General features: G+C 37.4%; 1 pseudogene; it reads right to left on the bottom strand.

Moving 5' to 3' along the window:
• Window positions 1-3,868: 3,868 nt before the first annotated feature.
• LOC103194626 lies at window positions 3,869-11,028 on the bottom strand (annotated as a pseudogene).
• Window positions 11,029-11,326: the final 298 nt, after the last annotated feature.

The following is an 11,326-nucleotide window of genomic DNA, read 5'->3' as shown; positions in this document are numbered from 1 at the left end:
ACTAGCCTGTTCTGTCATTTGGTGGATGTTGAGCCATGAGGGATGAGTTCACATCCAGGCCTGAAGGGTGTCAAAGGGTCATAGTCTTGGAGGTTCCACTAGTCTCTATCAATCGTTAAGCCTGGTCTTTTAAAATTATTATTATTGTTATTATCTTGAGTTTTGTTCTAAAACTTTCTCCCACTCTGTCCAGGATCTCCTTTTGTGATCCCTTTCAGATCAGTCAGCAGTGGTAGCTAGGCATCATTTAGTTTTTCTGGTCTCAGGGTCATGGAGGCTAGGGTTTGCAAAGTCCTTTAGTTCTTTGGACTAATTGTTTCCTTGCATCTTTGATCTTTGATTTTCTTAAGTTTTCTTTGCTCTCAAAAGGAGAAAATTAAATATTTACATTAGCAAATGACAATAAATTGTTTGACAATTTGACATGTAATATTAATTAAGTTTCATTGTATTTGTTATATTTTCCAAATTTCATTGTCCATGGATATTTGAGTAAAATAACATTCACACCACATTATATGCTATCCTGATAATTGTTTTAATGAGGATGATAGCAAAGGGCTGTTCATGAAATATACTTTCACATTTACCCAAATGATGTGAATATTCACTAGCATATCATCTTACTTGACATTCAGTCCCCTTATTAACTAAAGTAATAAAGCATTAACAAAGTTACATCTACAGCTGGTGTGTGGTATAGAATTTGTCAGCTTAAGCCTAACCATTTAATATGTTGTTGTTGTTAGGTGCCCTCAAGTTGGCTCCAACTCATAGGGATCCTAAGTACAACAGAATGAAATACTGCCCAGTCCTGTGCCAGCCTCACAACCCTTGCTATACTTGAGCCCATTGTTGCAGCCACTATGTCAATCCATCTTGTTGAAGATCTTCCTCTTTTCACTGACCATCCATTTTACCAAACATGATATCTTTTTCCAGGGAATGGTCCCTTCTGACAACACGACCAAAGTTGGTGAGATGAAATCTGGCCATTCTCACTTCCAAGGCGCATTCTGGCTGCACTTCTAGGACAGATCTGTTTGTTCTTCTGGCAGTCCATGATACTTTCAGTATTCTTTGACAACACCACAACTCAAAGCATCAGCTCTTCTTTGCTCTTCCTTATTTGTCATCCAGCTTTCACCAGCATATGAGGCAACTGAAAATATTATGGCTTAACTTAAGCACACTTTAGTCTTCAAAGAGACATCTTTACTTTTCAGCACTTTAGAGTGGTCTTTTGTAGCAGATTTTCCCAGTGCAATATGACATCTGATATCTTGACTACTGTTTCCACTGGTGTTGATTTTGGAAGCAAGGAAGATGAAATCTTTGACAACTTCAAACTTTTCTCCATTTATCATGATGCTGCTTATTGGTCCAGTTGTGAGGACTTTCATTTTCTTTATGTTGAGGTGTAATCCATACTGCACAATATAGTCTTTAATTTTTATTGGTAAGTGCTTCAAGTCATCTTTACTTTCAGTAAGCAAGGTTGTGTCACCTGTATATCGCATGTTGTTAATGAGTTTTCCTCCAATTTTGATGACTCATTCTTCTTCATATAGTCCAGCTTCTCAGATTATTTGCTCAGCATACAAATTACATAAGTGTGGTGAAAGGATATAACACTGACTCACTCCCTTCCTGATTTTATACCAGGCAGTATGCCTTTGTTCTGTTTGAATGACAGCCTCCTTGTCTGTGTGCTGGTTCCTCACAAGCACATTTAAGTGTTCTAAAATTCCCATTCTTCTCAATGTTATGCATAATTTGTTATGATTCACACAGGCAAATGCTTTTGCATAGTTAATAAAACATAAATAAATATCTTTCTGGTATTCTTTGTTTTCAGCCAAGATCCGTTTGACATCAGCAATAATAGCCCTTATTCCATGTTCTCTTCTGAATCCAGCTTGCATTTCTGGAAGTTCCCTGCCAATATACTGCTGCAACAATTTTGGAATTATCTTTAGCAACATTTTACTTGTGTGTGATATCAATTATATTGTTTGATAATTTCCACATTCTGTTGGATCACCTTTCTTTGGAATGGGTACAAATATGAATCTTTTCCAGTCAGTTGGCCAGGTAGCTGTCTTCCAATTTTCTTGGCATAGACCAGTAAGTGCCTCCAGTGTAGCATCCACTTGTTGAAACATCTCAATGGGTATTCCATCAATTCCTGGAGCCTTGTTTTTTGCCACTCTTCAGTGGAACTTCTACTTCATCCTTAAATACAATTGGTTCTTGATGATATATCATCTCGTAAAATTGACCAATTCTTTTTGAACAGTGACTCTGTGTATTCCTTCCATTTTCTTTTCATGTTTCTTGCATCATTCAATATTTTACCCATAAAATCTTTCAGTATTGCAACTCGAGGCTTGAAGTTTTTCTTTAGTTCTTTCAGCTTAAGAAATGTTGAGTGTGTTCTTCCCTTTTGGTTTTCTAACTCAAGGTCTTTGCATATTTCATTATAATAATTGATTTTGTCTTCTTTAGCTGCACTTTGAAATCTTCTGTTCAGCTCTTTTTTCTTGTCATTTCTTCCATTTGCTTTAGCTACTCTCCACTCAAGGGCAAGTTTCAGAGTCTCATCTGACATCCATTTTCTTTTTCTCCTGTCTATTAAATAACCTTTTGCTTTCTGCATGTATGATGTTCTTGATGGCATCCCACAACTTGTCTGGTTTTTGGTCATTTGTGTTCGATATGTCAAATCTGTTCTTTCTTTCTTTTTTTCAGAGGCAGACAACACTTTAGTTTTATTTCAATCAAATCACAACACTTTCTTTTCCAACTGCTGTGAAGTACATCTACTTTGTACCATTACAAATCCACTTTAAAAAATTTTCCTGTTGACATTACAGCAAGCTTTTCTTTTCAAACAGAGGAGTATTCCCAAATTCTTCCTCAAAAATATAAGCTCCATTCCAGTAAATGGCAATAGTACATGAAATTGCAGTAAATCAGACCCTTGACAGCCAATAAGTATTAAACAGTTTATTAGAAAGAATGTAGATATTTAAAAAAAAATTGCTACTATCATGAACACAAATTGAGGTTTTCAGAAGCTGAATCAAAATAAATAAATAAAAATAAAAAATCCAATAGTGTATGAATTTTTTTTTTTTCACTCATTTGCCATACTGATTGAAAAAACTAATTTGGTCTAAATGTAGAGACTCTCAAACAACAATGTACAGTCTTTCTTTGTCCTTCATGCCAAGATATGTAAAAATGTAAGGGTCAAACAATATCAAAAGTACAGGCATCAAAAACCATCTAAATTAGGGTATTCACTAGTTTTAGCTAAGACATATTTGAACACTGACAAGTGATAAGAAATGCACTTCACATTATTGTATGTAAGTTATCACATGTGAAGTGCATTTCTTAAGAAATAAAACTTTATTGGAATAATTCTGAAGATATACCAGAGGAGCAGCAAGTTACCAGTTTATGATGTCAGCCAATTTGTTTCAGTCACTTGGAGCCCAAGTTCTAAAATCTAAAATTTAGTTCTTTCCCTAAGTTGAGAGTTTCCTATCAGTCAGTATCTATGTTATGAAGTAAAGGAGACTTAGGTGAAATGTTTTATTACAACTGCTGTATCAACTGCCTAAGACCTCAATCCTCAACAGCTTCATGGAAGTCTGGGAAATGATCATGCATAAGGTTATTGCCTTAGCTGACTTAAAATTGCCCCAAACAATGATACATATCAACCCTTAATGAAGCCTTTTTTTTTTTAACAGTTTGAAAAATGGGTTGAAGAAGGTAAATACAGAATCTGCCTTTATATGAAATTTTGCAGAGAAGTTATTTTTCCTTCTCAAAATCCCAGTGGTGACAGTGTTTCTTACTCCAGATCCAGCATTTTTTCATCATCACTGTCTTGTGACTCATCATCTGCTCCACTAATTCTGGTAAATCTTCATCCTCATCACCATCCAGGCTGTTCATCATCTCAGAGAAACCGTCAAAATTAGACATGTCTTCATCTGAATCATCTTCTCAGTGTTTCCAATTGTTGAAGTCCACACAAACAATTCAGCTTTGCTCTTTTCTTTTGTTAACCTTGACCAGGACTGGCCAGATTCTCCTTTTCTTAAACAGCATAAGATTGATCTGTCCGTTCTTTTATGCTTGGAATCACTTGGATTAATACAGTAAAAAAGATCAATTTCATTTAAATGTTTAAAATTATCCTTCCTCCAAGACAACTGAACGTAAGATTGGATTTGTCAAAATTTACATTAACATCTTTACTGTCTTCAATCCAAAATTCAATAAAAACAGAGTCCCTTCGATCGTACCACTTTTCTGAACCAGGCTGCGTTATGAACGGAGCTGGGGGAGTGGCAATTGCTGGGAAATTAACTCTTCTCCAGTGACGACAGTGGAGGTTTTCTCCAGGATCGTGGCGTCTTCTCACTTCCCTTAAGCGATTGCAGTAGTGGGCTCGGCCTGGGTACCCAGAATGCAGCCCACGGAGAGTGTTACTCTTCAGGTGGGACACAGGAGGAAAAAATAGGAAAAGGGGTGCGAGGACAGAGAATGAACGTCTCTGTGTGAGAGGGAGGGGTGGTGAGCGCAAATCTGTTCTTTAGGTGGTCTTTAAATTCAGATGGGATGTAATAAAGGTCATAGTTTAGCTCTCGTGGCTTGTTTTAATTTTTTTCATCTTCAAGTTGAACTTCCTTATGAGCAGTTGATGGTCTGTTCCACGGTCAGGTCCTGGTCTTGTTTGGGATGAAGATATTAAACTTCTCCATTGCCTCTTTGCACAGATGTAGTCTATCTGATTCCTATGTATTACATATGTTGAGGTCCATGTGTATAGCTGTTGTTTATGTTGTTGAAAAAGATATTTGAAATGAATAAGTCATCGGTGTTGCAAAATTCTGTCATGCAATCTCTAGTGTCATTTCTATCATAAGGGCCATATTTTGCAACTACTGATGATTCTTCTTTGTTTCCAACTTTCACATTCCAGTCACCAGTAATAATCAATTAAATACTAAATACCAATACTTTAAGGCTTTCATTAATGTAGCTCATATTAATTAGTGTGTTAAGTTCTTTTACAGTAGTGTAGTCAAACCCTTTGCATCAGTTGAACTATGTTTGCTGTGTGCAACAGAAACCCAACTACAATAGTTTAACAGCAATTTTTTTTTTTTTTTTCCCCTCATATCATGATAAATCTGGACACAATTGGTTCAGGATTGGTACATCTGGTCAAGGAAGGTCTAGGATCCTTTCAAATTCTTATCCTATTATCCTTTTCATATGGTATTTATTTTTACATTTTCAAAATACCTTCTCTCCCTCCAGACATTATATCCATATTCCAGGCAGGGCAAAAGAGGGAAGAGCAAAGAATAAATGATATGCCAGCTGAGCCTATTCTCCTAATACTGGGTGTGGGGTGGGGGTAGGAGGGTGAGGAGGTTGGGGAGGTTCTTTTAAATGCCACTCAGTAAATTTAATCTGCTATCTCATTTGTCAGAACTGATCACATGCCCATTATGGTATAGTAATAGATCTATACTCCTGCTATGTGAACAATTCAAACTCTGAACATATGGCATTGAGAATGGTTATTTAGTAAGAAACCAAGACCTTAAATCCCTGTCAGTAATATTTTTTAAGGTAGTTTTACTCAAAATTAGAAAGCATTGTAGGCCTTGTGCTACTCAGGTATCTGAATATAAACTAAATCTACCACCCTGAACACCAAATATTTGTTTTGAAATTAAAAAAAAACTATCATGAAAATAAGTTTTGCAGTTTCCAAAGCATGGAAGAAGTAGCAACAAGAAAACAACAAGCAAACAAAAAAAGCTAAAGTGGAGGGAGTGACTAGAAACCATTTCTGTGTCATCCTTTTCAAAGTTTATACTGTGTTACCTCATCAGTTCCATTTGAAACTGCTAACCACACAATAACCATTTGGCCAAAGATAAATCTAACATGTTGTTGTTGTTGTTGTTTGCCGTCGAGTCGGCCCTGACTCATAGCGACCCCTCCTTGGGTTTTTGAGGCAGTATCACTACGGAAGTAGGATTGCCCAACCTTCCTTCCGAGGAGTGTCTGGTTGGTTTGAACCACCAGCCTTCTGGTGAGCAGTCAAGTGCCTTAGGCACTATGCTACCAGAGCTCCTAAGTCTAATATAGCCAAATTATTTCCAATTCCTTAGATCTATAGATTCTAACAGCTTAATAAATGAATTTGTTTAACTGGGATAAATAGAGTCATATGTAATTGGAGTTATTCACACATTAAACTGTAAGGAAGCAGCAAACCCAATTAGATTAAATCCAAACATGTCTCCATGGAATTTGTGGAAGACGTTTAAGCAGAGACATGTCACTTTCATAGGCCAATTTGCTTGTACCTGTCTACTTAGATTTATTGTGATTTGTTCTTTTTTTCTGTGTGTTTATTTGCAGATACTGATCAGCTGCAGATGCAACAGACAGCAGTGTAACTTTGGAATATTTTTGTTAATTAACTTGGGTTCAGGTTCTAATAACATGCATGAATTATTCCTAGGCTACTAATAGAGTGTGGAAAATAAATGTTGTTGCTCTTCTTTGGTTTAATTTTCTGCTATTTTATGTTATATACAATGTCTATTAGGTTATTGGAAACAAAACAAATATAGTCAATATTAATGTTTTATGTAAGTCATAGAGAAAAGTAGGAAAGGATACAATCCAAAGAAATGTGAGTTAGTATTCAATGTAAAAATGTTTCCATCATTAAATAATTATAGTAATTATAGTTTACATAATAGAGAATATAGGAGGAAGTGGCTGATAGAGCTAGTCAGGAAGCTGGTGCTGGCAGTTGTTATTGCTAACACTAAAGGGTCTGTGTTCTGGTTACCTAGTACTGTTCTGACAAGAATATATCACAAATAGGATGGCTTAAACAAACAGAAGTTTATTTTACAATTTGGAGGTTTTAAGTCCAAGTTCAAAGTGCCAAGCTATAGGGGCTGGGTGAAAGCCTCTCTGCCTTGGGCTTCAGCATTGTCTCCAGCTCCCGGCCCACTGAAGCTGGAGGCTTTTCTTCACTCAGACAGCTGCTGGCTGCTGAGACTGAGAAACCCCAATGTTGACAAATAAAATGGCACAGTCCTGATGTTACCAAACCACACGGCAGGCCATTAATTTAAGTCCACTCTAAGTTCCAAGGTTGGCAGAGCATAGCAGACTGCTGAACAACGACATGGCTACATGCAGGGTCCAAGCATGCCATAAGCTAGAGACCATTCCCAAGCCTTCTCCTTATATACACAAAGCAGATCACAGACCAAAGACAGCTACTCAGCTGCTTGTGGTAGATCCCACCATGGAGTTGATTGCCAGTCTCATCATAGAGAATAACTACCACCAGCTGCCCAGCCACTCAACCAGGTCCAGCCAAGTTGACACAAACAACTACCACAGTATGATAGATTCATGGGGCTGAAATATCTAGAGAAGATCTTCAAAGCTGAGGCATCTGAAGTAGAACGAGTTGAAAGTAAGAGACCAGTTCAATGAAAAGGAGAACTTTAGATGGATTGATCACCAATTATGTAGGTTAAAAAAATTAAAAATAAAAATCCCCTGCCATCGAGTCAATTCCACCTCATGGTGATCTCCATTGGGTTTCCAAGGCAGTGAATCTTACAGAAGTAGATTGCCTCATTTTCTTGTGGAGCAGCTGGTGGGTTTGAACCACAAACCTCTGGTTAGTACTCAGATGCTTTAGGCATTGCACCATCAGAGGTTAGGTGATAAATGCCATGAAAAATAAATAAATAAATATGGTATTGTGGAAGGTTCTAAGCACTAATAGAAAAAAAAAGCAATTCAACCCAGGGAAGCAATTCAATTCAGGGCATATGTTGCTACAATATTGTTGTGTAATAATCGATTGCAAAACCTCAACAGCATGCAATAATCAATAAACATTTATTTAGCTGATATGTCTGTATGTCAGTGATTTAGGCTAGGAAGTTCTTTTGGTCATCTTATCCTGGTTTCTGCTACATTCTGTTAGCCAAAGCCAATCACAATTACAATTCAAAAACCAAAAAAACCACTGCCATCAAGTTGATTCTAACTCATGACAACCTTATAGAACACTTTCCATGATTGTAAATCTTTATGGAAGCAGACTGTATCATCTTCCTTCTGCAGAGTTGTAGGTGGATTCGAACCAATAACCTTTAGGTTAGCAGCTGAATGCCTTTACCACTGCACCAGCAGAGTTCCTCACTCACATTCAAAGGTGAGAAAATTGACTTGTCAGTGAGAGGAATCACAAAATCACTTGGCATAAGTGTGCATACAGAAAGGAGAGAAGAATCTGTTTCATGAATGAAATCAATCTGGATAATTATTCACATCCCTCTTCTGTTCAAAAGGTGACCTTACTATCCCAGGACTAACAAAAACCACATCCAATGACAGTATCAGATTCAGAGGTTAAATTTTTATGATCTATATTGCTTTAGATATGGCCCCTCTTGGTCCAGAGACCTATTATCTTAAAGGCAAATTATATTCCCTGAAAATACTCAACATACAGTAATAAAATAGGTTAAAAAAATCACTCATGACAAGGAAAAAATAAGAAGTATACACTGGTCCTTAATCCATTTATATTCTGAAATTTTGGAGACTGATTCTTCATTTGGGACTCATTCTGCTCTGTAGGAATTGATCCTCTGTTTCTCGTTCTTCATGGCTTTTGACTTCTTCTGAATGTCTTTGTCACTTTTTGTCTGTGTATGTGTGGTAAATAAATATGTAACAAAACATCAACCATTTCATTATTCTTCACATGTACAATTCAGTGACATTAATTCATTAATTAGATAACTTAGAGACATTTCATAATGTTTATATATTTCATGTTCCTGTACACGTTATGTTGTTCAATCATCTCTATTATTTGTTTCCAGGTTTTTCCATAACCCTTAACAAAAAGCTCAATATTTCTTTAGCAGTGAGTACCCTTTTTCTTCTCTCTCTTTCCTGCTGCTGGTAACCACTAATAAACTTTAGTCTCTATACACTTTCCTATTCAAGATATTTCATGCCACTCATATGTTAGTTTGTTGTAATGTGGTACTCATGTGTTTGGAGTGATGCTGCAAACTATTCCACTTGTATTTTAATTATCAGCAGGGTGGCCCATGGTGGACAGTTTTCAGTGGAGCTTCTAGACTAAAACAGACCAGAAGAATGACTTGGAGATCTGCTTCTGAAAAAATCAGCCAATGAAATCCTTATGGACATCAGCAGAACATTGTCTGATATAGTTCGGGAAGATGAACCCCTCAGGTTGGGAGACTTTCAAAATATGACTAGGGAAGAGGTACCTCCTCAAAGTAGTATTGTCCTTATTGATTTGGTTGGAGTAAAACTTATGGGATCTTCATTCACTGATGTGGCATGACTCAAAATTAGAAGAAACAGCTGGAAACATCCATGAGTAATCAGAGCATGGAATATAGAAAGTATGAATCAAGGAGAATTGGAAGTTCTCAAATGTGAAATGGAATACATCAAGATTGATATCCTAGGTATTAGTGAACTGAAATGCACTGGTATTGTTGTTGTTGTTATTATGTGCTGTCGAGTCAGAGCAGACTCATAGCGACCCCTCCTTGGGTTTCCGAGGCAGTATCACTACAGCAGTAGATTGCCCAACCTTCCTTCCGAGGAGTGGCTGGTGGGTTTGAACCCTCAGCTTTCTGGTTAGCAGTCAAGTGCCTTAGGCACTACACTACCAGAGCTCCTAGGACTGGTATTAGTGATTGTGAATTAAGCAATCATATTGTCTGCTATGCCAGGAATGGCAAATTGAAGAGGAATATGTTACATTCATTGTCAAAAAGAACATTTCCAAATCTATCCTGAAGTACAATGATGTTATTGACAGGAATATCCATACACCTACAGGGAAAACCAATTAATATGATTATTACTCAAATTTACATACCAATAACTAATGCCAAAGATGAAGAAATAGATTTTTTTTTTTTTTTAATTTCTCTAGTCTGAAGCACATCAAGCATGCATTTAAGATGCATTGATAATTACAGGTGATTGGAAAGCAAAAGTTGGAAACAAGAAGAAGGATCAGTAGTTGGAAATATATAGCCTTGGTGATAGAAACAACACTTGGAGATAGCATAATAAAATTTTGCAAAAGATCAATGACTTATTAATTGGAAATAGGCTTTTTTTTTCCCCCAATAAAAATGGTGATTATATATGTAGTTATTAGTGGATGAAGTAAATGGAAATCAAAATCAACTACAGCTGTGGAAAGAAGAAATGGAGAAGCTTAATATCATTAGTCAGAATGAGGCCAGAAGCCATCTCTGAAACAGACAACAATTGCTCATCTGCAAGTTCAAGCTGAAACTGAAGAAAATTGAAATAAGATCATGAGAGCCAAAGCATGATCTTGAGTATATCTTACCCGAATGTAGAAAACATCTCAAGAAGAATTTGATGGATTGAACACTGTGAAAATGGTGTAGTAGAAGCTGTTTAACTTCAAAAGAGGGGAGGAGGATGAAGATTGACAGGCCAGAACTGATTCCTATGAAGCAGAGGTGAGACATGCCTCCACCCACCAGTTTTTTTAACAATTCTGAAAACAACCACACCTCCCACTGTACTCTATACTTCTTTACTGGGGTTGATAGTTCACAGAACTCACAGACAATACTTAAGATTATGGGAGCATATTAGTGAAGTAACAGTTTACAATTCAAAGTTAGACATAACTCAAGATATAGTTCTTTGATCAGTGAAGTCTCTTCTCAGCAGTGCCCATAGGCATGCCTCTCTCTGGCCCTCACCCTGTTGGCCTCAGGACCCCTTGGCCTCTTCCTTACCAGGTAAGAATTACAAAGTTCTTTTACCTTTGCCAGAAAGTACCTGGAGGTACCCAACTCCACCGGTAAGCCTCTGCCCAAAGGCACTTATCTCAAGCTCCATGAGTTGGCCAACATCTGCACCAATGCCCAGAGGCACATCACTCCACCAGCAAGCCTCCTACCTAGAAGCCACTCAGCTTTCTCACTCCATGGGTCTGGAAGCTAACTGCCATTTTCTGCCAGTCCCCTTGTTCTGCTGCCACCACTTCTCTACCACTGCTTCTCACTGTCTCTCCAGTGTTAGACAGCTCTCTCTGTCTCTTGGGTCAATGAGGTGCAGGGACAGTAGATCCCAAAGATGTGCTCTGCTCCCATAGTTTCTTCTTGGTGGTGGTCAGGTCCCTTCCCACCTCTGGGAT

Source organism: Orycteropus afer, unplaced genomic scaffold (genome assembly GCF_000298275.1).
Source record: "Orycteropus afer afer isolate SDZICR_OR568_19922 unplaced genomic scaffold, OryAfe1.0 scaffold00046, whole genome shotgun sequence".
NCBI classification, from domain to species: Eukaryota; Metazoa; Chordata; class Mammalia; order Tubulidentata; family Orycteropodidae; genus Orycteropus; species Orycteropus afer.
Note: the sequence above shows the minus strand (reverse complement) of the source record. Positions and strands in the feature narration are given on the sequence as shown.